This window comes from Dermochelys coriacea, chromosome 13 (assembly GCF_009764565.3).
Source record: "Dermochelys coriacea isolate rDerCor1 chromosome 13, rDerCor1.pri.v4, whole genome shotgun sequence".
NCBI lineage: Eukaryota > Metazoa > Chordata > Testudines > Dermochelyidae > Dermochelys > Dermochelys coriacea.
The window spans coordinates 18,826,223-18,849,069 of NC_050080.1; the positions used below are offsets into that span (position 1 = coordinate 18,826,223).

At 40.7% G+C, this 22,847-nt stretch overlaps 1 protein-coding gene across 10 annotated transcripts in view; it reads right to left on the reverse strand.

The window, feature by feature from the left end:
- The window catches only part of NCOA3 (nuclear receptor coactivator 3), a 174,861-nt gene that overhangs the window by 104,700 nt on the left and 47,314 nt on the right, over positions 1-22,847 (reverse strand). For 2 of the 10 annotated variants that reach the window (XM_043495688.1, XM_038368991.2), the window contains exon 3: positions 1,480-1,572. The exons of the other annotated variants lie outside the window; for them this stretch is intronic. The gene's annotated coding sequence lies outside the window, so the exon portion shown is untranslated. The remainder of the gene's footprint in view (positions 1-1,479; positions 1,573-22,847) is intronic. 10 annotated transcript variants of the gene reach the window in all.

Here is a 22,847-nt window from a genome sequence, read left to right on the forward strand (position 1 = left end):
TGCCCAGTGAGGCAAAGAAGGTTAATCACTACTAAATAAGACAACTCTCTCTCTCTCTCTCAGCACTAATCTTTTTTCCATGACTTTCATTTGACATTAAGTCATGAAAGAACTTTCTCAGTTTCAGATGTTGCACAGCTTTTTCCTAACAACGTTTAATTTAAGGCCAGAATCTAAACTGGCATAAATTCTTGGAATAATACTACAGTGTTTGAAATAAATTAATAAACCTTGAGTACAGGAGGCAAAGAAGAAATGTCACTACATTTGTCTTTTGAAATTTACACCTAGACTCTACATGTCTGCAAATTTAAAATATTCATTCAGAATATCCAAAATCTTTTAACAGACAAGGTTAGTAAGAAAAATCTGTGTTTATCTGAACATTTCCTTTCTATGGGTAACAAGCTACATAGATCTGTTACAATGGGTACTTCATCCTGCTTGCAGGTTGGGGATAGACTCAGATTTGTCAGTCACCAGCAGCAGGGGAGTAACCCTTCTTCTGAAGTCCATCTGTCTTGTCCCTTCTTTCCCACTCTCTCCACATTGAGACAACTTTCACAGCAAGGAAAACTCAATTCTACTTTCCTACGTTACAGATTGTGTTAAATCTACTTTGAGGAAAAAACAATTTCTCCTACTGCAGAACATGGGAAATTCCCCATAAAAAACACAACAGACCCAAATATTTGGGTGTTAATTTTCACCTCTATTCTAGATAATCCATTTGTCTCCAGGATGAGCCAGATCTGTAGACCTTATTACTTGAAGAAAGAAAATTTTCAGGTAAGCATGGATAACTTTTTCTTATTCTTCATTGTTCTATGGTCCACAGATCTGTTACAATGGGCTTTTCACAGCAGTGGGATTTTCCAGGATGATAATTAGGATCATCCTTTAAATATGGATATCCAAAACAAGATACATTATGTATCCTTCATCTTCCCCTGGAGACTAAGACCTGTAGAAGATTTCTGCCCCAAAATGACTTTGGCTAAAGACTGGATAACCGACAAGTAGACTATCAGTGAATTTATCTTTTGATGACCATGTGGCTGCCTAGTCGATCTCAATACGAAAGATACAAGTTCTCTCCCCTCTCCTAAGAAAAAGCTCTGTGTACACTCAAAAGCTTGTGTCAATCACCAACAGAAGTTGGTCCAGTAAGAGATATGACCTTACTCACCTTGTTTCTCTAATGCTCCTAAGGACTGGGCTTTGATACTTAACAGAAGGAAAAATATTTCTTGAATTTACTTTGGGAATGTATGCTATGACAGTTGTAAGGATTATTTGTTTGAGTTAGAAGTGCAAAACTGATTCTCCTCTGAGACAGCTCAACTTCAAATTTTATCTGATTGAAGATATTAGCTACTGTGAAGTATGCTCTACAGGATAGAAGGCAAAATGACATCTGCAGCTGTTCAATCTGGATAGTGCTGAACCAAAATTAGGTGCCAAGAGGTCTCTTACTACCTGCTTGTTCTTCCACATCTGGACCGCTGTCCCTCTCATCAGTCCATGGCCAGTTGCTGGAGGGAAGGGGAGATGCTTGCGAGACATGGCAGCCTGCAACAGAAGCTGGGTATAAACAACTGGTCATTAAGACATGGTGACCTCCAGTAGCAGCTAGGAATGACAACCCAATAGGGCATGACGACCTGAAGTGGCATCTAACAATGAAAATCTGATATTTCCCTAGTTTTTTAGATGGGGAAGGAGATTCCCAACCACTCTATTTCCTTCAATTCCCAGGGAGAATGATGGGAGATTTACAGATATAGCTTGTGCAGGGCAGCCGCAGAGGTCCTAATCATAGTTCCACAGTACAGTATTCTGCCTGGAATACAAGCCTCCAGAATATTTTTGTTATTTTGTTTCTTCTCCTCCTCCTCCATGCTGCTTTTCCTGGTGAGGATCATGGCAGCAGCATAGAGAGTAGGAAAGACCAGACCTCCCTTTCCTCCGCAACAGGTTCAAGCTCCTCCTGAGGGATTCCCAAATGTTCCCAGCCCAGCTGGGAGATAAAATTCTGTGCTGGAGGAATTGTGTTTCTAATATATAAAATTAAAAATATACACTTTATATTTTGATACCCTAACTCCTGATTTGGTTGGCTGGTCTTCCTCCTCTAAGGAGGAAGAATTCCCTTTGGCGTGTGTGCACACTTAGGAGAATCACCGCATCCGGGGCCTCTTCTGTATTGATCTGCTGAATTCCATGACGTGAGCAGGTGAAAATGAGCCAATTTTATTTCTTTCATTCTCAAAGGGGAAAGTGTCTGCAAAATACTGCTTTAGAGGGAGAAGTGAAACGGGGCTTGGGTTCAAGGATGGACTCCTCAAAAGCTCTACCCCTCTCTAGCTGGCCCATGTTTACTTGAGTCTGTAGCTCTGTCTCACCCTTGGAAGTCCCAACTTGGGACATCAATAATGAACCTGGGAGGCCTGTTAGAGAAGTGGCAGGAGAGGAAAGGAGCTAGCTGGGCTAGAAAGTCCCTTGCCACATCATCTGCTGTTGATGGTATCTGTTTTGTGCAGTATTCTCCATCCACAGCTTGAGGGGTGGCAGAGGGAAGAAAGGCAGATACACTCTGCAATCAGGAACTCAGCCTCTTAGTGTAGGCTCTAGGGAGTCAGGCATGATCTTGCATCTGGCATACTGTCCTTCTAGCATTGTCCCTTCATGAACATGGGGGAGTGGAGTGTACTGCTTGCGCCCAAGACGTTTTCCAATTCTGTCTGCCTCCTTTCTGACTAGTGAGGGTAGAGGGGAGTGCTCCCTGCCCAGACTGGTTTATATGAACGGGGGAACTGCATTTTCCCCACAGAGTCCACTAGCTCTTGAATTAGATACTCCATAACAGGGTAAAGTAGTAGATGCAAAAATCTTTTATCGCTGGCTTTTCCAAGCCCAGCTCTCTTCTTGAAGCCTATAATGGCATCAGCTGGTGAAAACACCTCAGAAGATGGAATTGAGGGGACGATCTCCCCAGAAGACAAGTGCAGCCATGAGAAAATGCTGGGAATTAGGTGGATTGTTGTGCCAAATAGTTAGAGGCAAATTTCAAATAAAGTTTGGAATGTCCTTCAGAAAGCGCTGCAGCAGGGACAGTTGGATGAGCCAGTAGCTGCTGTGCAAGCTGAAAAAAGTAAAGGGAACTCCAGGAGAGTGCATTCTCCTGCTGCCAATGACTGACAGGTATGGATCTGTCCCCAAGCTGCAACCAGACTAAGGACCCATTGTAACAAATCTCTGGGCCTCAGCGTGATGGAGAATATTTGTAAATAGTTTCTTCAGTTTATATGTAAAACCCTTCATGCTACTATTTTAAAGGTTAGATACTGCACTAACACTAAACATGCTACTGTTCATTAAAGTAAAATAAAAGAAAAAAGTCTAAAAGTTAAGAGTTTTTACACAAACTATTAATGATGGGCATCTTTAAATTCAACTGTTTTCAAGTGGTTTATGCTTCTCATTAGCAGCATTTGATAAAGTGTTTAATAAAAAAAAAAAAAAAACCAACCAACAGGAATCAGGTCCCCAAAAAAATAAAATCTCACGATTTCTAAGACTAATACATTTTGGGAATTTTTGTACTTGAGCCTTTAGTACTCACACTTTCATGTCTTTCTTCACTTCCACAAAGGCCAGAAACTTGCTTTTTTTAAAAAAAGAAAAAAATGAAGACAGATTCTCACATAGTCACAGATTACAAGTGTTGGGAGGTTCAGAAAAGTAATAGGAGCCTTATAACAAAGTTGCAGGATTTAGCAGAACTGAAGTTGCTACTGCAGCTTTAAGTTTTAGCAATATCTAAGTATTCTCCTATCTTATTGTTGGCGCACTGAAATATTTCTAAAGATTATCTTTTCCTGAAATTTTCTCTACCATTTAATATACATTTTCTTAAAAGCTAGAACACAAAATGTTAGACTAATGCTGAAAATAGACGTTTATAGCTTCTTTGAAAAGAAATTGTTCAGATGAAGTCCCCAAAGAGTTAAAGTTACCCAAATGGCAAACAAATATTGTTTACAGTATTGTTGTACCTGTATTGGTTGCAGGACATTAGACAGACAAGGTGGGTGAGAATGTATTTTATTGGACCAACTTCTGTTGGTAAAAGAGACAAGCTTTTGAGCTTACTCAGATCTTCTTGAGGTGTGGGGAAGGAACTCAAAGTGTCACAGCTAATTACAACAAGGTGGAACAGCTTGTAAGAAACCATAACTACTTATGTTAAATAAGCTGTTCACCCTTGTTTTTATGTGACACACTAAGTACCTTTCCCAGACCAGAAGAAGAGCTCTGTGTAAGCTCAAAGCTTGTCTTTTTCACCAACAGAAGTTAGTCCAATAAAAAAATATTACTTCACCCACCCTGACTCTCTAAACTTAAATATGTATTGTAAGAGCAAGGATGCAGACACTAAGCACATCTGAAATTACGTGCGTTTCGTTACGTTCTTCATGTGTTTCTTAAATGCTGCTGCTCAATTATAAAAAAAGCTTTTTGCTCATTTAAATCATTGTCATGATCTTAAGCACCATATATTCTTTTAATAAGAGAAAGGTATTTACTCCATTTATTCTGCTTGAAACTTTAATTATCTCTAATAGTGACAAAAACTTTGTGGCATTGATTTGTGGATAAAAGTTTATTTCTTCAAAGTTGTTAGTAGCTGGCTTGCGTGTAGAATTATACACAATTAAATACTTGCAAGGGATTAACCCAGAGTCTGTCTTTTCCATACAAGGCCGATATGTGATATGATTTGCGTACAAACCAAAGAAAAATCTTATGATGAACAATCTTATGAACAATGAAAATAGCCAACACAGAACAAAGAATCAAGTGAAAAAAAATAATCAAACTATATAATAACTGCTCTGCTTGGGAACACTGACTGAAACAGAGGCCACTGAATATCATTATGAATGTGTTTTTCTAGAGCTACTGCAAGGGGAATTGCACACAAGAGGGGGCAGGGACTCTGCTATTAATCATATTATATTCATTGTTCCTTTGATGCTGCTGGCAATGCTTCAGGGGACTCCCTGCTCAATTCCCAGATAAAACTGTAGAGAGGAAACAAGAGTCTTTGAAGCAGAGATCTGTACCCACAAACCTTCACAATGTTACCCCACCATGCCAGCCCTGGAGAACTACTGAGTGTTGAACACATTTAGAGCTGCTTATTAAGCCCATGTTAAAAATCCTTTTCATACTAATATTCTGCTGGGTTTACTTAATAAAGTCCTTTTATTACATAATGTACTCTATTTTAAATCTCCGACAGAAAAAAGTGTTCAAGAGCAGGCTAATAAGATAATCAGAATGTGATCATCCAGTAGTTAGATTTCAAGTTTTGAATTTGTGTTTCCTTTGGGCAGGCAAGAATTTTGAACACCATCTCTAATTATACAATTTACTGAATCTTTGATTTTAAAGTAACATCTAAGAATGTTCAGTAAACCATGCCTCTCAATTAGAATATTGAACCAAACACCTCCAGTGCAGGGGGCGGGGAGGGGAAGGGGGAGAGAAGAGGAGATATCAGCTGATGCACCGTCAGGGTGAGCAAGAATAGTTTAAAGGAAAAAAAGAAAGCCTGTACCATGAATGCCAATCTTTATTTTGCATTAAAGAAAGTAATGCTGATAGTTCTAGTTTACCTCATGGCATCACCTAAACTCCCACTGTAAGAGCATGTCATCAGATGCAGTTAGCCTGTAAGGCCATGGAACAAAGGTCAATTTTTAAAGATCAAAGTTAAAGTCCTGATTTTCCTCCCACTTAACACCAATGCAAATCCCTTGAAGACAGAGTTATACCAGTGTAAAATCTGTGAGAGATGAGAATCATGCCCTAAATTCACTCCACTAACGTGACCAGCAACCAGTTCACAAACTAGATTGTGGCTGTCATTGTGCACCACCTGCAAATCGCAGAAGAACCAGATTGAACTGGGATCACTTTATTTCCAGACTCAAACACAGAGATGGGTTCAAAATTTATATTCCTCCTCCCTCTAAAAAGAAACAGACAAAAATAAGATAATTACAGTGGTGGGTCTCAGATAGCTGGAATGCAGTTAGAAACACCACAACCTTGTGAATGGTGAAAATAGATTCTATTTATTATTAAGTGCATCTCTGGAAGGCTTTTCATATCGACAACAGAAGCCACTTCAATCTTTGAAAAAAAAAAACTTTATTAGTTTAGTTGCTAAAGCAAAGAAATAAAACATTTTAGCATGCCAGCATCCAACTGATGACTCATCCTTAGAGTCCTGTCCCTGTTTCTAATTAATAGCAGTAGTCAGTCTTCATTTGGACTTTTTACATACATAGGAATATCTTGGGGAGGGGGGGAAGGAGGAGAGAGCACAATTCCTACTTGTTTACAGAACAAAAAAAATTAAAAACAGTTGGTGTTGCTAAGAAAAAAAATTCAACTTTGCCATTACTGGAACATGCAAACTACTTGCTTGTGCTTGTTCTCCTTCTCTCCCTCCTCCCCCTCTCTTGGAAAGGCTGCATGCAGCACTGCACGATCACATAGAATAAAGACAGGACAGGAAAAAACCTCTGGTCTCTGCAAGTGGTAGGCGTTCCACAAGAACTGCTACAGGGTCAAAAGTTTACAGTGGTTTCAATTTCACCTTTTAGCAGCCAATCAGAAAACAGAGGTTCTAGACAGCTCCTCAGGCTGCAAATGAAAGTTAACTCATTGAGTACCAGATTTCTATCCATACGCTAACTTTTTAAATTAAAAAAATCCTAGATAACAGCCACATTCCCCACAATTATAACTTTTGAATTTTAAATCTTCATCTATATTTGTTATTTTATATTTACTTAAATCAAAACAAACTGGAGTGCAATCTTGTTTTTTCCTGTCTTCTCCTTCCTGGCTTCCCCTTCAAAGATTTCCTTAGCAATATTTTATAGGTGTTTATCACTCTTTTTAGCATGAAAATAAAACAGAGAAACAACTTTTCTGATGAAGATGAAGAGCATCTTTTATACGAACTGTACCACAAAATGCTTCACAGCATTAAAACGATAACAGCAGAAGTAGAGAGAAATTACAAGGTATAAACAGGGAAAGAGCCATTTTCTAATTTCAGCTGAAAGCAGAATCAATGAGCTGGAGAGATACAAGAAGGAAATTCAAAGTAGCAGCAGTTGCAGAGGAGAAACTTCAATCAGTGTTGTATAAAGGGACAAACGAGAGATTTTTAAGACAAGAGGGTAGAGATTCTCCCAAAAGGTGCAGTCCAGAGGTAGACAAGCTTAAGATGGTTTTAAACCACTTCTGTGCCACCTGGTTCTTGTCCAGCAAAGAAACCCCTGGCATATATTAGAGCACCCCTATGGGCTGCTCTAATTTACAGCAGGCTTACTATACTATACTTACTTACTTACTGGGCTGTCTAAGTTGTGTTGCAGCCCAGAATCTTTGTACCACTCAGCCCTGCAGAAAGTGCTATTAATTACCCTACAGCAATTGTGGTTCATTGAGATAGGACAGTCAGCATGGATAGCAGCGTAGTGCACAGGCACCTTATCCAAGATAGATCAGATTTTTTTGAATAGCAGGATCCATTGGGACCAAACATGCACCCTATGCCTGCTCATGCTCTTGTGCATGGGCGTAAAGAGCAGAGTGGCTGTGACCTTCCCTCAATTCCCTCACAATTCAAAGCCCATGGTAGCGGAGGATTCTAAAAAGCTGGGACAGAGAGTGGGCTAAGAAATCCACATGCATCAGTGATCCCTTGAGGTCGAGTATGATCTCTTTCACAGGTTTTATTTTTCAGGGGTCCTTTGGTGACTGAGATCCTTGAGCCACAGGCTTGTTGGCAGACGTTGCAGGTGGTGGTAGAAGATAGGGTTGAGCCACGATTGCTGTGTGACATGTGTCTTTCCTATCTTTTCTGGCATTTTTCTGAGACCAGGACAAGGCAAAGATCCACACTAACAACATCTCAAAGAATCAGTTACTGTAGTAGGGTATGCAGCCATTCTTTCTTCTTTGTGTACATGTCAGTGTGGGTCCCACAACAAATGATGGGCAAGCAGTATGCCCCCAGAATGGTCAGAATAAGAACTTTAAGCTGCAATTGACAGTGATTGTAGTAATGCGCTCATGAACTTGGCATCTGACCTAGCAACTAAATCCAAGGCATGGTATTTGACAAAGGTCAGTAGGTCACTCCACATTGCTGTCTTACAGTTCTCCAATACCGGCACATTGCTGAAGCAGGCAGATGCTGCTGATTGTGCTCCGGTGGAGTAAGACTTGAAGTTCAGTGTAGAGCTACACCAAGCACCTGATTACATAATGAGATACTCCGTATTATTGATTTTGATATCCTCTGTGAAGAGATGGTTTGACCTTTACAACATCTATTGCAATAAACAAGGGGGGGGGTTGATAGTTCAAATGGTTTGGTCCTGTCAATACAATAAAGCAAGTCTTGGAAACATCAAGAATGCATAAAGTTTATTTTCTCCCATTGTCGAGTGTGGTTCTGGAAAGATGACTAGTAGGCTGATTAACTGGTTTATACAGAAATCTGAGACCACTTTAGGAATGAATTTCAGGTGAGGTGTCAGTACAACTGTTTCTGTATGGAATGTTGGATAGGAGGCTTCAACCATAAATAGCAGCTGATTCTCCTGAATTAAGTAATAGCTACCAGGAAGACTGACTTCAGAGTCAGGTGATGTAGGGAACATTCAGAGAGCAGAATCAATGGAGGTTCAAGGAAGGTTCAGGTTCACTGACCAGTGGATAAGCGTGCAAGAGGCCCTTGTGAAACTTCAACCCTGGGGACAAAAAAGACCAGGTATTGTTGTACAGGCAGGTGGCAAGCTACAATTGTCATGAGGCATATTTTAATACAGCAAAAGGCAAGTCTGAGCTGTTTCAGAGAGTTGACAATCATCTATGTTGAGGATTAGACTGGGTCCAGACCATGCTGGGCTGCCTATATATTTAGAACCTCTTCCATTAGATAATTATGGATGTCTGGTTGATATTTTCCTAAGCTTATCCAAAATTTCCTCGATCTGTAGGGAGTAGTCTATCTGTGGTATTTAACCAGCCAACAGTCATGCCATCAGATGCAGCAACTCTGGGTATGCATGAAATATCTGGCCATGGTGCTGTGAGATCAGGTCCAGATAGTCAAGGAGCTAGCTAGGAGGCTGAACAGACATTTGTAATAGATCTGTCAGCCAAAAGTCCCTCAGCCAATAAGGGACAACAAGAATGAACACCACTTAGTCTCCCCTGATCTTTGAGATGCCCTGATTTCCAGGGTAAAATCAGTAGAAAGCCATAGACCAGCCTCTGTTCCTCTGTAGGAGTAAGGCATCAGATCAAGATTTATTCTGGGTTCAGTCCTCTGGAGTAAAAATTCTGACACAGAGTGTTATCCTTGGTGGTAAACACATCTACTGGAAGAATATTGAAAGGTGGAACATTATCCCATGACCATTCATGGTTGATCCGAGATTGCTTGGGAAGTATGCCTAGCTACGTCTGACTCCCTGGAGGTTAAGACCCTTCAGGGACACAACACTCTGATGGCACCAACTCCAGCACTTAAGAGCCTTTAGGAATGAAGAGTGGGTGCCTCCTTGTTTGTTTGTGTAGTGTACAGCTGTCATGCTGTCTGTAAAGATTTGCACTAGTGAATTCCAGAGAACAGGGTGGAACATCACACTGGTCAGTCTGCTAGCTCTGAGCTCCAAGACATCCATATGTAACTCCATATCATCTGAACTCCAGGTCCCTTGAATCTGTAGGTTGTACAAGTGAGCTTCTCAATCTGTCCCTGATGCATCCATAATCAGTCCCCATTCTTCTTCAGAACAAGGAAATATCCATAAAAGAAAATCTCTTCCCTGTAGGGATCCAGTGAACTCAGGGTGGCCCTGGTGTCCTTTAACAAGTGGAATATTTCATCAGTTATTTTCTTGAAGAGATCCCTCACCTTGAGCAGAAGGTTTTGCATGGTTTCCTGAACCTCTTCCATATTGCTGTCAACCAGAAGGCCTCTCTGATGGTCACAGCTGTGGCCATCTACCTTGCAGCTCTGTCAGATGTCTACGTTGTTCTAAGCTTAAGCTGTTCTAGCCACCATCTGGCCTATTCTCATGATCTTCTTTAATTCCTCCCTAGCATCCTGTGGCATTTTTGCCAGAAAGGGAGTTACCTTCTTCCATGTCAGGAAATTATAATTTGGCAACCAGTGCCTGGTAGTTTGCCAAATGGAGTTTCAGTGAGGCAGACAAATAAGACTTGTGCCTGAACAGGGCTAGTCTGGTAGGGTCCTTGGGTGTGCCTTTTTTTCTGTGTAGGCTGGATGGTAGCTAAGGTTTGCCAGAGCTCCTTGGATGGTTTCCATGTGCCTTTTTTGTGGGAAATGTAATTCTGACTGGCGCTGTTGTGGTCAGATGTCAAAGAGTTTGTGTGATCATCATTTTGATATCCTGGGTCTCCACTATGTGAGCTAGGAAAGCCTGGAAAGCCTTAAGGTCACCAACTGTTGGGGCAGAGGCTGGTGTGACCACCTCATCAGGCACACATGAAAATTCCTTTGGAGGATACTGGGGGTGCTGTTGTTTCTCCAGCGTTCCCACGTCTTGGTGACCAACCTCTGGCTCCAGCGTCAGTGATCTAAATAGTGATGCCACTGGGGAGCCCAATCTCATCCTCTTCCTGGACTTACAAGAGGGACACTTGAGATCACAGTCCTCAATATGGCCAGTACAGCCAGAGTGGCATAGTACATGCGTACTGGCCTGGTTGCGGCTGGTCAGCCCAATGCTGCTCATCTTCTCTGTGGTAAAGTGCCATGTGAGAGGTATCTCTTATCGGCTCTAGGATTGTGCTCAGACAGTAATGATGAGGCATTCCTGCCTGCTCCATGCTAGAGAGATGGCGGAGTCTGGTGATGGTTAAGAGGAGCGGTATTCCTTGAATTGTGGTGCTGAGGGATGATATCTTGGCTCCAGTTCCAGAGTCCAGTGCCACCCTGATATCTCCAGAAGGGATTTTGACTGTTCTGACCGTTTGTAACTGGTCATTTTGAGCTGGAACCAATGGAGACACTTGAAGATGGTGATAACATAGCTATGAGTCTTTGAAAAGTATTATTTACATTACACAGAGAGAGAGAGAGACACACACACAGACTGACAGAAAACATCCCCTCTCCCCCACAAAAAGTTACAGTAATTGATACTCAAGGTGCAGCTCCACAATTGGTAGCAATATGGCAAGCATTAGTGTAGACACTGCACAGGTATTTTTACTGCCTATGGTGATAAGAACGCATAACCCCTGTCTCCATTAGCAGCTTAGCACCCATACTGCTGCATCATTGCTGGCTATTTTGGGACTATGTTTATTAGTTTTTCTAACATGTAGAATGAGAAGGCAGGCAGCAGCATTTAGTGCACCATAGAGAAGAGCTGCAATGGTTAAGAAAAGGGGGATGAAAGCATTAATGAAGAATTCAAAGGTGTAACCGAGTCAGAGTGATACGTGTTACCAATATTGGGAGTGAGCGATGACTGATACCGAAAGTAATCTCAAGTCTGTCCCCTTGCATTACTGTGTGATCTTTCACTGTATGATCATAAAACTAGGTAGTTATTTATTCAGCTTTGATTTTGTACTAGACACTGCACAAAACAAAGATATGGTCCCTGCTCAGGGGACTAGCAATTTGTAAGGTTAATATTTTTAAGGTTAATCTTTACAGATGTCAGAAAAAGAAAAAGTAAAAGTTTTGATCTGAAAGCACAGTTCTGCACCAAGAGGAGTGCTTTGTGATAGCAGAATCATGGATCATGCCAGCCATTATTTTATCTTGGTGCATGGCCCTTGTTTAAATTAACTCCGTACTTTAATGGGATAATGACTGGATTTTTACCAATGTGGGTCAGCACTGGTGAGCTTCTATAAAGAAAGCAATCTGGGGCAATATAAATGAAAAGTACTCAGGTATCTGGCTCACTCACAAACGGAGTTCCAGGCTATGAGGCAGCATAAAAGAGGGTATGAAAGTAAAAAGAGACAGATATAAAGGTATGGGGAAGTTTGATTCCCTGGAATAAGGAAGGCAGCAAGAGAACAGTAAGAGGAGAGATGTAGGAAGGGGTATAATTATGTAGTCCATCAGAGGTGGAGGATGAGCAGCTTTAACTTGATACTAAATGTAAGAGAAAGCTAATGAATACATCTGAAAAGGAAGACAAGTTGATGCATCTGATCAGTGTGGCAGACAAGGAAGATGAGTGATGGCTAGGATAGAGTGCATGGGTTCAAGGACGCCAGAGAGGAGGAAGAGGTTTACTCCTGAGGGAATTCTGCACCAAAAAATTAAAAATTCTGCATACAATATTTTAAATTTTTGCAAAATTTTGCATATTTTGTCAACAAATAATGCGGAGCCTCCAGCATTGCAGTGAGGAGCACAGGCCACTGGCTGCATGGAGGTGGGAAATCACCCTGCAACAACGCCCCCTCGAGACAAACTCAGCAGTGAGGCTGCACCCAATCCTGACATAGCGCAAGGGCTGTGCCTGCCCCAACCACCACCACCACCACCACCCCGGGCTCAGTGGAGAGAGGGATAATGGTGGGGTGGATGGGACATAGCCGGGGAAGTCTGGGTACAAGGGGAGTTCCAGGTGCAAGGAGTGAGGATCAGTGGGGAGGTCTGGATGCAAGGGGGTTGGGCAGATGGTGGAACAGCTACCCCTTCCCGCCCCCACAACTGAGGAGCAATGGGGGCAGGAAGTGGGGGAGGGAAAATGCGGAGCTTCCTGCAGTCGGGGGAGGTTTCTGGTAGCAGGTCTGACATGACCCCGGCCATTCCTTGTGAGGGAAGTGGAAGTCCCATCCTCCCCTGCCCCCATCCCAGCTGGGACTAGCATCTGAGCAGGGTAGGAACCACAGGCCAGTGCTTCCCCCCTGCAGTGATTTACCTCTCCACTGGCTGCTCCAGGCACCTGAAATGATATGCCCACACTGCTGGGGAGGGGCACATGACTGCTCATGGCTTCCCTTTCCTTCCCCATCAGAAATCATTTTTCCCTGGGGAAGCAAAGAAATTGGCGGGAGACATGAATTCCACACTTGCGCAGTGGTACAGAATTCCCCAGGAGCAGAAGTTGCAGTGTTCAAGGCAAGAGATAACTAAAAACATGAAAAGTAAGATTTCTGACCTATACTGTGGGGAAAATATGATAGGGTCTAATGAAAGCCTGGATGTGTGAGGAGAAGACAGGAGTAAAAAAAAAATGCCACCAAAGTGGGGAGGGTCCTGGTACTGTAGATAGCAAGTGAGAACACAGAAATCAATTTTTTCCGTGTTAAAACTGAGCTGATGGCAAGATGTCCAGGATAGTACACACAACTGGACAGAAGGGAAAAGTATTATTGGAATCATAAGCATGGAGTGAACCCATATTAAATGAAAGATTATCCAAAGACAGAGAGATTGCAGGTCCTGGCAGAAACACCCAGCCTGGGGAGGGGCAGGAGCATGGGCACTAGCCGCTGGCTCCAGGGTGGGGCAAAGGGATCAGCACATAGGGCACCAGCCAGAGAAGTGGGAAGCGGAGGTACCGGGCACCAGCCTTCCAGGAATGGTAGTAGGAACTATCAGAAGTGCACTTGTGTCTAGAGCTGGCTACTTGCTCCCACCCTCCCCGAGTCTCAGTAGCTCTCCTTTCTCCCTCTCCGCTCCCTCCATTCACAGGGAGCTTTTGCTTTCCTCTCCACCATGAGAGGAAGTCCAAGAGAAGGACAATACAATCTGCCAGTAAACAAACACCACAACACAAGTAAGGCCATGTCTACAAAGCAAGCTTACAGTGGCACTTTCTTTCAAGGTGTACCACTGCAGCTGTGCTGCTGTAAGATCGCTTGTGTAGCTGCTCATGCTGGCGGGAGAGAGCTCTTTCATCATCATAATAAAACCACCTCCATGAGTGGTGGTAGCTATATTGGCAGGAGAAGCTCTCCCACCGACACAGTGCTGTCCATACCGGTGCTTCTGTCAGTGTAACTTATGTCATGCAGAGGTGTGTTTTTTTCACATCCCTGAGCGACATAAGTTAAATGGACAAAAGTGGTAATGTAGACATGGCCTAAGATTTTCCTATACTCCAGTAAGAATGTAATTAAGATTAATACTGTACTGCTGTGTTTAAATTGCACCTTTTCCCATAATCTTAGTTGCACATGCAGCATCTTGTATGTACTACTGCACATACTGCTGTATGTGGAAGATCTATATACAAATCTGGAAGACAGGAAGAACATCTATCTCCAGCCCTTCTGCATAATTCCTATATGACTGTGGGCAAGTCTCTTGTTCACTCTGCTTCAAATTTCTTAATCTGTGAAAATGGTGATAACATCACTTGGCTCACAAGGCTATTATGAGATTAGATTAACTACTGTTCGTAATGTGTGTTGAGATCCATGGACAAAAAGATGCAATAAATTAAATGATTATAAAATATATGGCAAATCAGAATACTAAAGATGGTATATGAATCTTACCTCTGAATTTGATACAATTTAAATCTCAATTAACCTGCATTTTTTTCTTTTAATAATGGTATCGCAGAAGTGAAAATCAATGGTGAAAAAGAATACAAATTGAAAGAGCTTTTTGTCTATTTTTAACTATTAGGATTTTATTTGTTATTCTAAAATGTAAGTTTGCTAGTAATAATTCGTAAGTCTTAGTGACCTGCAAAAAAACAAAAACAACCAAAAGGTTACTTCCATTCAGATACACTACATTTTTAAGATGGCTTAGTTATTTTAACTTCTCTAAATATTCTGTATGTTTGCTGAAATTTTAAATTGAGATGTCACTTAATATATTCTCTTTTTATAAGATGGCCTCAATTTAAAGAGAAAATGGATGCTATAAAATTTTACATCAAGTCAGCATGTTACCAAGAAGCTTTTCTGTGTGTTCTGAATTTGATTAATACAAGCCAAGGTCACTTCCTGAAAGATGCCTACCACTGCAGTTGCAAGCAAACCAGGCTCCTCTGAGCTCTAAGACTGGGGGATGGGAATGGGCACTGGATATTTATAATACCAAGATAGGTCCCAAAGTATACTGTACGCAAACCCTGCTTGATATCTAAAAGGCAAAATAAAATAAGTTCATCAGCATATATACACAATGAGCAAACCATTCTGTCACACAAGCATTAAATAAAAACCTAATTCTGTGCAACAATCATATGTTCTCATGCACAAAAAAAACAATGCCACAGAGAGACTTTAAAGATACATTCTGGTATGTTATAGTGAGAATACAATAATGGTTATCTACCTGAACCCTTTTTAAAAATTCTCTTGAAATAAACACAGAATACAGACAACCATGTATGCTTTTTATGCAGCTCATAAAGCTCAGAGAGGCTCCCCTTGAATTAACAGCATGCCTCAATCCTTCAGAGACACTGAAGCCCATCCCATCTACAGTGTCTTCTCTGAAACCATTTTTAAAAAATTCGTATTAAATGGGGTTAGCTAGCAAGGTTTTGCACAGCGTGGACCAGGCATAAATTCTTTCAAGTTTCTGAAAAGTGTCCAAGATTACCTACAGGTTTACAAAATCCATTACAAATAAGTTATGCTCATTGACATATTTACAATATTTTTATGAATAATTTCAAAACATGGTACATTTGCAGCACACAAGGCCAGGCACAGATATAAAATCTTCCTTAATTCCAAGCACAATTAAAATGTTCAAGTAATGAAAGTAAGTCCAATACTCTGTATAATCCAAAATTGTAGAATGCTCAGTTTTTGCTTCATGAACATATAAGCAATACAGATCTAAATTATTTTGAGCTTAGAAGTTGGTGGTTTCCTGCAGCATTGTGTTCACAAGCAATTCTACAGTTACCACCACAAGTGGAGCCAAACTGTGGGATTTGAAAAGGAAAAGAAAAAAAAAAAAAGACTATTGTAGACATCCTCATAAAACATCTTGCTTTACAGGGAAAGAGTATCCCCAATGTTTATTTTTTAAACGCTAAACATTCTTTAAAAAATATTTAAAATAAATTCTTTGTATGCCACATGATGTGATATGGAGATATCTTAGCATTTATTTTGGATGACCTACATAACAATTAATATTATTAGTTTCTGGGAAAACCCACAATGTGCTAATCACTTTTCAAATGGCAAAGGAGAAATTGTCCCTATCCCAAGAAGCTGACAATCTCTTCAATCCAGATATTTATAAATAAGCTTTTGTACTATGGCACCCAGTCACATGTTCCATATCAAAGGCAGGGAAGGAAAGTTGAGGATGCCTAACACTTTTCATTAAAAGACCCTATTTTCCATTGTTCTTGACTTTGCCACATTCAATGGTTGGGCTGAAGTCCTCCATGCCAGATGTCTGCCTCAGGCTGACTTTTGTTGGAAACTTTCAGGGTTCAGAAAACTGAAGTTGGCCAAAACAATGTTCTTCTCCCTATCTTAAATTCCTACTCTGTTTGGGAAGCTTGGACATCTCCATGCTTCGGAGCAGGGACTTGATATTTAGCAGATGTCAGGAATGAACTTTTCCATGTCCCTGTGAAAAAATCTCGCCAATTTATAAGCCTCTGAACAATTTCATTTTACACATGCTCAGAGTTTTGTTAAAGGTTGGCAGCTAAATTCTCCAAAGATTCCATGTGCACAGAGCATGCTTTGTCCCCACACAGCAAGCACCTCCATGCTGACTGGACTGAGCAAGAGTCATCTTGAGAGTGTGACTGAACGTGATCCATCACAGCATGGTAGAGATTGAGGACGACTTCCCTGCAATCACTCCTTCCAGCTGCTGAGTGCTGCTGTGGTGCCTGGACTGTAACTGAGAATAAAGAGGCTTTCTTCTGTGCTCTTGATGCTCTGTCCACCCAAAAGACCCCCCCCCCCCCCCACACACACACACCGCTAGCACCCATGCTACACGGAGGAGTAGGATCAGGAGGCAGCACATGGATACTACCAAAGGGAGACAGATAGGGTGTGGATGGAGACTAGAGCACACTCCTCTACAGAACTCCTAATTGAACTCAGCATTCCCGAGTTCGCCGTCTCCTGTGCTACCACACAATAGTTCTCAAAAGTATGTGTCTCAATCCTCTCTAGTAGCTGGTGCACACAGACAGGATAACAGCATACTACTAAGTCACTTCATGTGCTCAAGCGGTAGAGGTCTGTTCTGTGGAATTAAATGTCCCAACCTTGACTCATGTGGGGAGTCAATACGATTCCACATGATAGACTGTTTTCTCAATTTGCTTAAAGAAAAAAAAAACAAATTACATTCAAAACTCTATGTTAAAAGAACGAGTACTTGTGGCACCTTAGAGACTAACAAATTTATTTAAGCATAAGCTTTCGTGTTTTGTTAGTCTCTAAGGTGCACAAGTACTCCTTTTGTTTTGCGAATACAGACTAACATGGCTGCTACTCTGAAACCTGTTAAAAGAATGTTAATGTTTGCAAGCTCAAATACGCATAAACCAGGAAATGCCAGAATGAAGGCTGATAGCGAAACCTTAATTCAGCGCCACTGCACATATGCATTATGATTAAGGCTAATATTTTGTCAAGGATATTTTTTTTTAGTAATAGTTAGACAGGTCATGGGCAATAAAGAAAAATTTACAAAAGCTGTGACCTGTCCGTGACTTTTACTAAAAATATCCTTGACAAAAACGGGGATCTACAGTACCCCGCACAGCCTCCAGTGGGGCAGTTCTGTGGCACTGCCAGGGCCAAGAGCTGCAGGGGTTCCCCCGCCCCCCATGGGGGCCGCCAGAGGTGGCAGGGATACCTTGCAGCTCCCAGCCCCCACAGGCTGAAGTCATGGAGATCACTGGAAGTCACGGATTCCATGACTTCCACGACCTCCATGACTAAATTGTAGCCTTAATTACGATACAATCTTCAAATAAATGATCATATACTATATTTTCCATAGGATCCCTGCCTCAGGTAGTGCACAGAATGGACTTGTTCTGGGAATTAATCAAGATTGTGTAATGGACGAAGTCATTGTCTGTATTGCATCATTTTTGCAGAAGTTGAAAGGTATGTAGTGAATGCAGCAAGTGAAAGAATGGTCTTGAGGTTTAGGGAGTTGAATGCTGCCCTGGAGAACTGGATTCTATCCCTGCCTCTGCCACAGTTCATACAGGATAGCTGGCAGGTCACTTCAACCTAAATTTTCATAGGAAGCCACTAACTAAAAGCTTTTTCTTCATTTTACTGGTGCCCAACTTAAAACCCTGGGGCCAAACTTCTAGAAGTTTCAAGTCCTCAGAATTGTAACTGGACCTAGTTTGAACATATAAAGTGATGTAAAAATGCTAAGAACTCTTTGGGGAAAAAATCAGGCCCTACTAGCCCTCAAGTTGTGAATCCAAAATAGTAGATACTTTTGAGAATTTTAGCCTGCAAAATGGAAATGGTGAAACCACCACCTCATCTGACAGGTTTATTGCAATGGTAAATTCAATACAATTTGTGAATCATTCAAATATTAGACAGAGTACCCAAAAAGCAGCCAATGAGGAAAGTAATTTTATATTCAGCTCAAGGTTTGGATGGCATATGGTAAGGAAGATCAGGATCAACACAATGAATGATGAAGATAAAAATATTGAACACCTCCCTATTCAGAGAAAACTGTTCATCTTGTGCAGTGAATGAGGTGGGGATGCCATGGAGAAAAATAATTATGATCATGACATTTAAGGTTGTATCATAATGCATATAGACAAGGTGGCTGAATTATGGTTACAGTTGCAATGTTAATTCTGGCATTTCCTAAGTTTTGCACCTAAATATGTTTAATATATTTTTGTACTGATTATATAGTCATAGGAAGAGCTGGTAACGATGCCTATAATTAAGGTTGCCTAAAAGTCTCCACTATAAGCCTGTTTTCAGTTTCTTAATAACTTTGCCAAATTTTAATCATTTGCACTGAAATTTTCCATGCTTTCTTTCTGCCTCTGCTGTAAAAGTTTGTTTTAAGAATCAGCTAAACTGTTTAGCTGTTTCAAAAAATGAAATTAGGGGAAAACATTTTTAAAGCATTGGCAAAAGTTTAGTCAGACAGTTGCCTTCTGTAACCATTAAACATTTGGAACAGTCAGTCTTTGAAAATCACTATTTGCATATGTTCAGTATAGCTTTAGAGGTTTGCTACTAAAATCTCTGAACATTCCATCTGCAATGAGCCTGCTCCCTGTCTCCTACAAGAACTCTGTACATACCAGGTACACTGAGGCCCCAACTTATTTGTTAGGCACAGATATAGAGCTTGAGATATAAATAATGTACAGGCTAGGGAGACTGAAGGAACCCACACATTCTAGTCTAAGCTCTTCCACTGACTACTGGATAGGTTCCCAAATGACCCCAAATGGGGTTGCACCATCAGCAGATGGGTTTGTGGGTCTAACGGACCAGGTCCACACCATGAGACTATGCCGTCTGCCCCCAAATGTCTCCAGATCTGCTCCACTAATGCCACATCAGAAAAGCCCCATTTTGATCTACAAATGCCTTTTTTCAATAAAATGTAAAGTATTATATTTTTCAAACAGACCATTGGACATTGAAAAGCTAGAAGTAACAGGCCTGGCCTACACACAAAAATCTGCTCAGTAGTTATGCTACTCAGGGCTGTGAAAAAATGTCATGTCCTGCACACTGTAATTAGATTGACCAACCCCCTCATCACCCCTCAAAAAAGCACCTAAGTCGAAGGAACACAAAGAATACATGCTAATTACTTATGCTAAACTATCTGTTTGATCTTGTATTTACTGTGACACCCTTGTACCTTTCCCAGACCTGAAGGAGAGCTCTGTGTAGCTCAAAAGCTCGTCTCTCTCACCAATAGAAGTTGGTCCAATAAAACATTGGATCATCCACCTTGTCTACCTAAAATCCTGGGATTGACACATAGCAACACCACCACTGCATATATATTTATTTCTGGCATTTCTTAACTTTAAATTGCTTGAACTTGCATCATTAATATTCTTTCAAAAGTAGTTTTCTAAATGTAATATTACATATATGAACTCTGACTGTTGAAAAGCTCTTTGTGAATAAATCACATTCTGGACAGTCCATGAAGTCTTACAAATGAACACTAATCTTTACTTTTCCCAATTATATATTTTGTGGGAACTCTGTGTCCAAAACCTTTTTTTAAAATCTGTTGTCATAAATAATTACATTTTCAATAATAGAGCACAAAGGCTATTAGATTATCTTCAGCTGCACTGCTGCTCCCCTAAAAGAAGGCCAAATTGGATCATCATAATCAAGTAAAGATGGTACTAGTTTCTCTCTCCACAGTACATTAACAGAATATTTTAAATAATTTCTTGAGATAAAGAACTATTTCTGGTTTAAAAATTCCCCTACTACAGAATGATAATTACAGTATTTACCAAGTATATAGTCTGCTAAAATGTATGAAGTAAGAACACAAAAGCCTTAAAATAGATACAATTTTGTTTTGCATAGCGACAGGTTTCTGAGTAGCAGCCGTGTTAGTCTGTATTCGCAAAAAGAAAAGGAGTACTTGTGGCACCTTAGAGACTAACGAATTTACTTGAGCATAAGCTGTCGTGAGCTACAGTTCACTTCATCGGATGCATTCAGTGGAAAAAATACAGTGGGGAGATGATTTATATACACAGAAAACATGAAACAATGGGTGTTACCATACACACTGTAATGAGAGTGATCAGGTAAGGTGAGCTATTACCAGCAGGAGGGGGGGAGGAGGGAAACCTTTTGTAGTGATAATCAAGGTGGGCCATTTCCAGCAGTTGACAAGAATGTCTAGGAACAGTGGGGGGTGGGCGGGGGAACAAACATGGAGAAATAGTTTTACTTTGTGCAATGACCCATCCAGTCCCAGTCTCTATTCAAGCCTAAATTAATTATATCCAGTTTGCAAATTCCAATTCAGCACTCTCTCGTTGGAGTCTGTTTTTGAAGATTTTTTGTTGAAGAATTGAAACTTTTAGGTCTGTAATTGAGTGACCAAAGAGATTGAAGTGTTCTCCAACTGGTTTTTGAATGTTAAAAATTCTTGATTTGTCTGATTTGTGTCCATTTATTCTTTTACGTAGACTGTCCAGTTTGGCCAATGTACATGGCAGAGGGACATTGCTGGCACATGATGGCATGTATCATCTTGGTAGATGTGCAGGTGAACGAGCCTCTGATAGCGACATACCTATTCAGGGGACACCATCATAGGGCCTAATCACATCAGCCACACTATCAGAGGCTCGTGTTCAGATTGCTGAATTAGAATTAATTTGCAAACTGGATATAATTAACTTAGGCTTGAACAGAGACTGGGAGTGGATGGGTCATTACACAAAGTAAAACTATTTCCCCTTGTTCATTCCCCTGCCTACCCCCCGCTGTTCCTCAGACGTTCTTGTCAACTGCTGGAAAAGGCCCACCTTGATCATCACTACAAAGGGTTCCTTCCCCCTCCCCCCTGCTGTTAATAGCTCACCTTAAGTGATCACTCATTACAGCGTGTATGGTAACATCCATTGTTTCATGTTCTCTATGTATATAAATCTCCCCACTGTATTTTCCACTGAATGCATCCGGTGAAGTGAGCTGTAGCTCACGAAAGCTTATGCTCTAATAAATTTGTTAGTCTCTAAGGTGCCACAAGTACTCCTTTTCTTTTTGAAGAAATGGTAGTCATTACTGGCCATAACTTGCATAAAATGGGCAAGGATGTGGGTTAACTATAGCTTTGTAAATTACTAAAAGGGATATACATATTCTTCCCCTTAAGCAGTTATGCCTAAAATCAGCATTTATAACAGTGTTAAATAAATATTTTTAAAAATGGGTTTTTTTTTTTAATGGGAGAGTTTGCACTCAGAGGCTTGCTGTGTAAAAGGGATCATCAATACAAAAGTTTGAGAACCACCGAACTAGAATAATGGAAGAAATCTTCCATTGACCTATCTGCCGGGGCAATGGGTGGTGTTGGTTAATCTAACCTACCATGATCAGGACATGATAGTTTTCACAGCCCTGAGCAACATAGCTAGATTCACCAAATTTTTAAATGTACTTTTACTTCTACTTTTCTATGTAGAATGGTCTGTTTGTAAAATTTACTGGGCACTTTAATATAACAAAATCTGAGACCAGAAGCTTAATATTAAGAATCCTACAATGGACATAGTATAATAACTGCTTAAACAACCAGTGCGGGGCGGGAGGGGAGAAACCTATGGACAAAAAATGGTCATAAAAACAATGGCACTACTTCAACACTGGTGTCTGTCTTCAAAACCTTTCAAAAATTACACTATCCATGATTATTAGTACAGAAATTTCATGCCATTTTAAGAGGATTTGAGGCCATACTTGAAGTAAGTACAAGAGGTCAATGGCTGCTGAATGGGTCACATCCTCTCTCTACCAAATGCCAGAAATGTTTGTAATGTTTTGTTCCAGACCCAGTTGTTTCCTTATTTGTATATAAAATGGCTAAATAGTTACATAATTTGACATTAGGAAGCAATTTTATACATTTTTATAAACTCTGCTGAAGAAGTGTCAGGACAGAGCTGCTGATTATTTTTTATTCACTGCATCTTTAATACTATCCAAATGTGTCAGCTAAACTGCATTTTAAATTAAACAAAACCCTCAGGTGAGGGAACAGACTGTTAGCAAATGAAACTTATGTT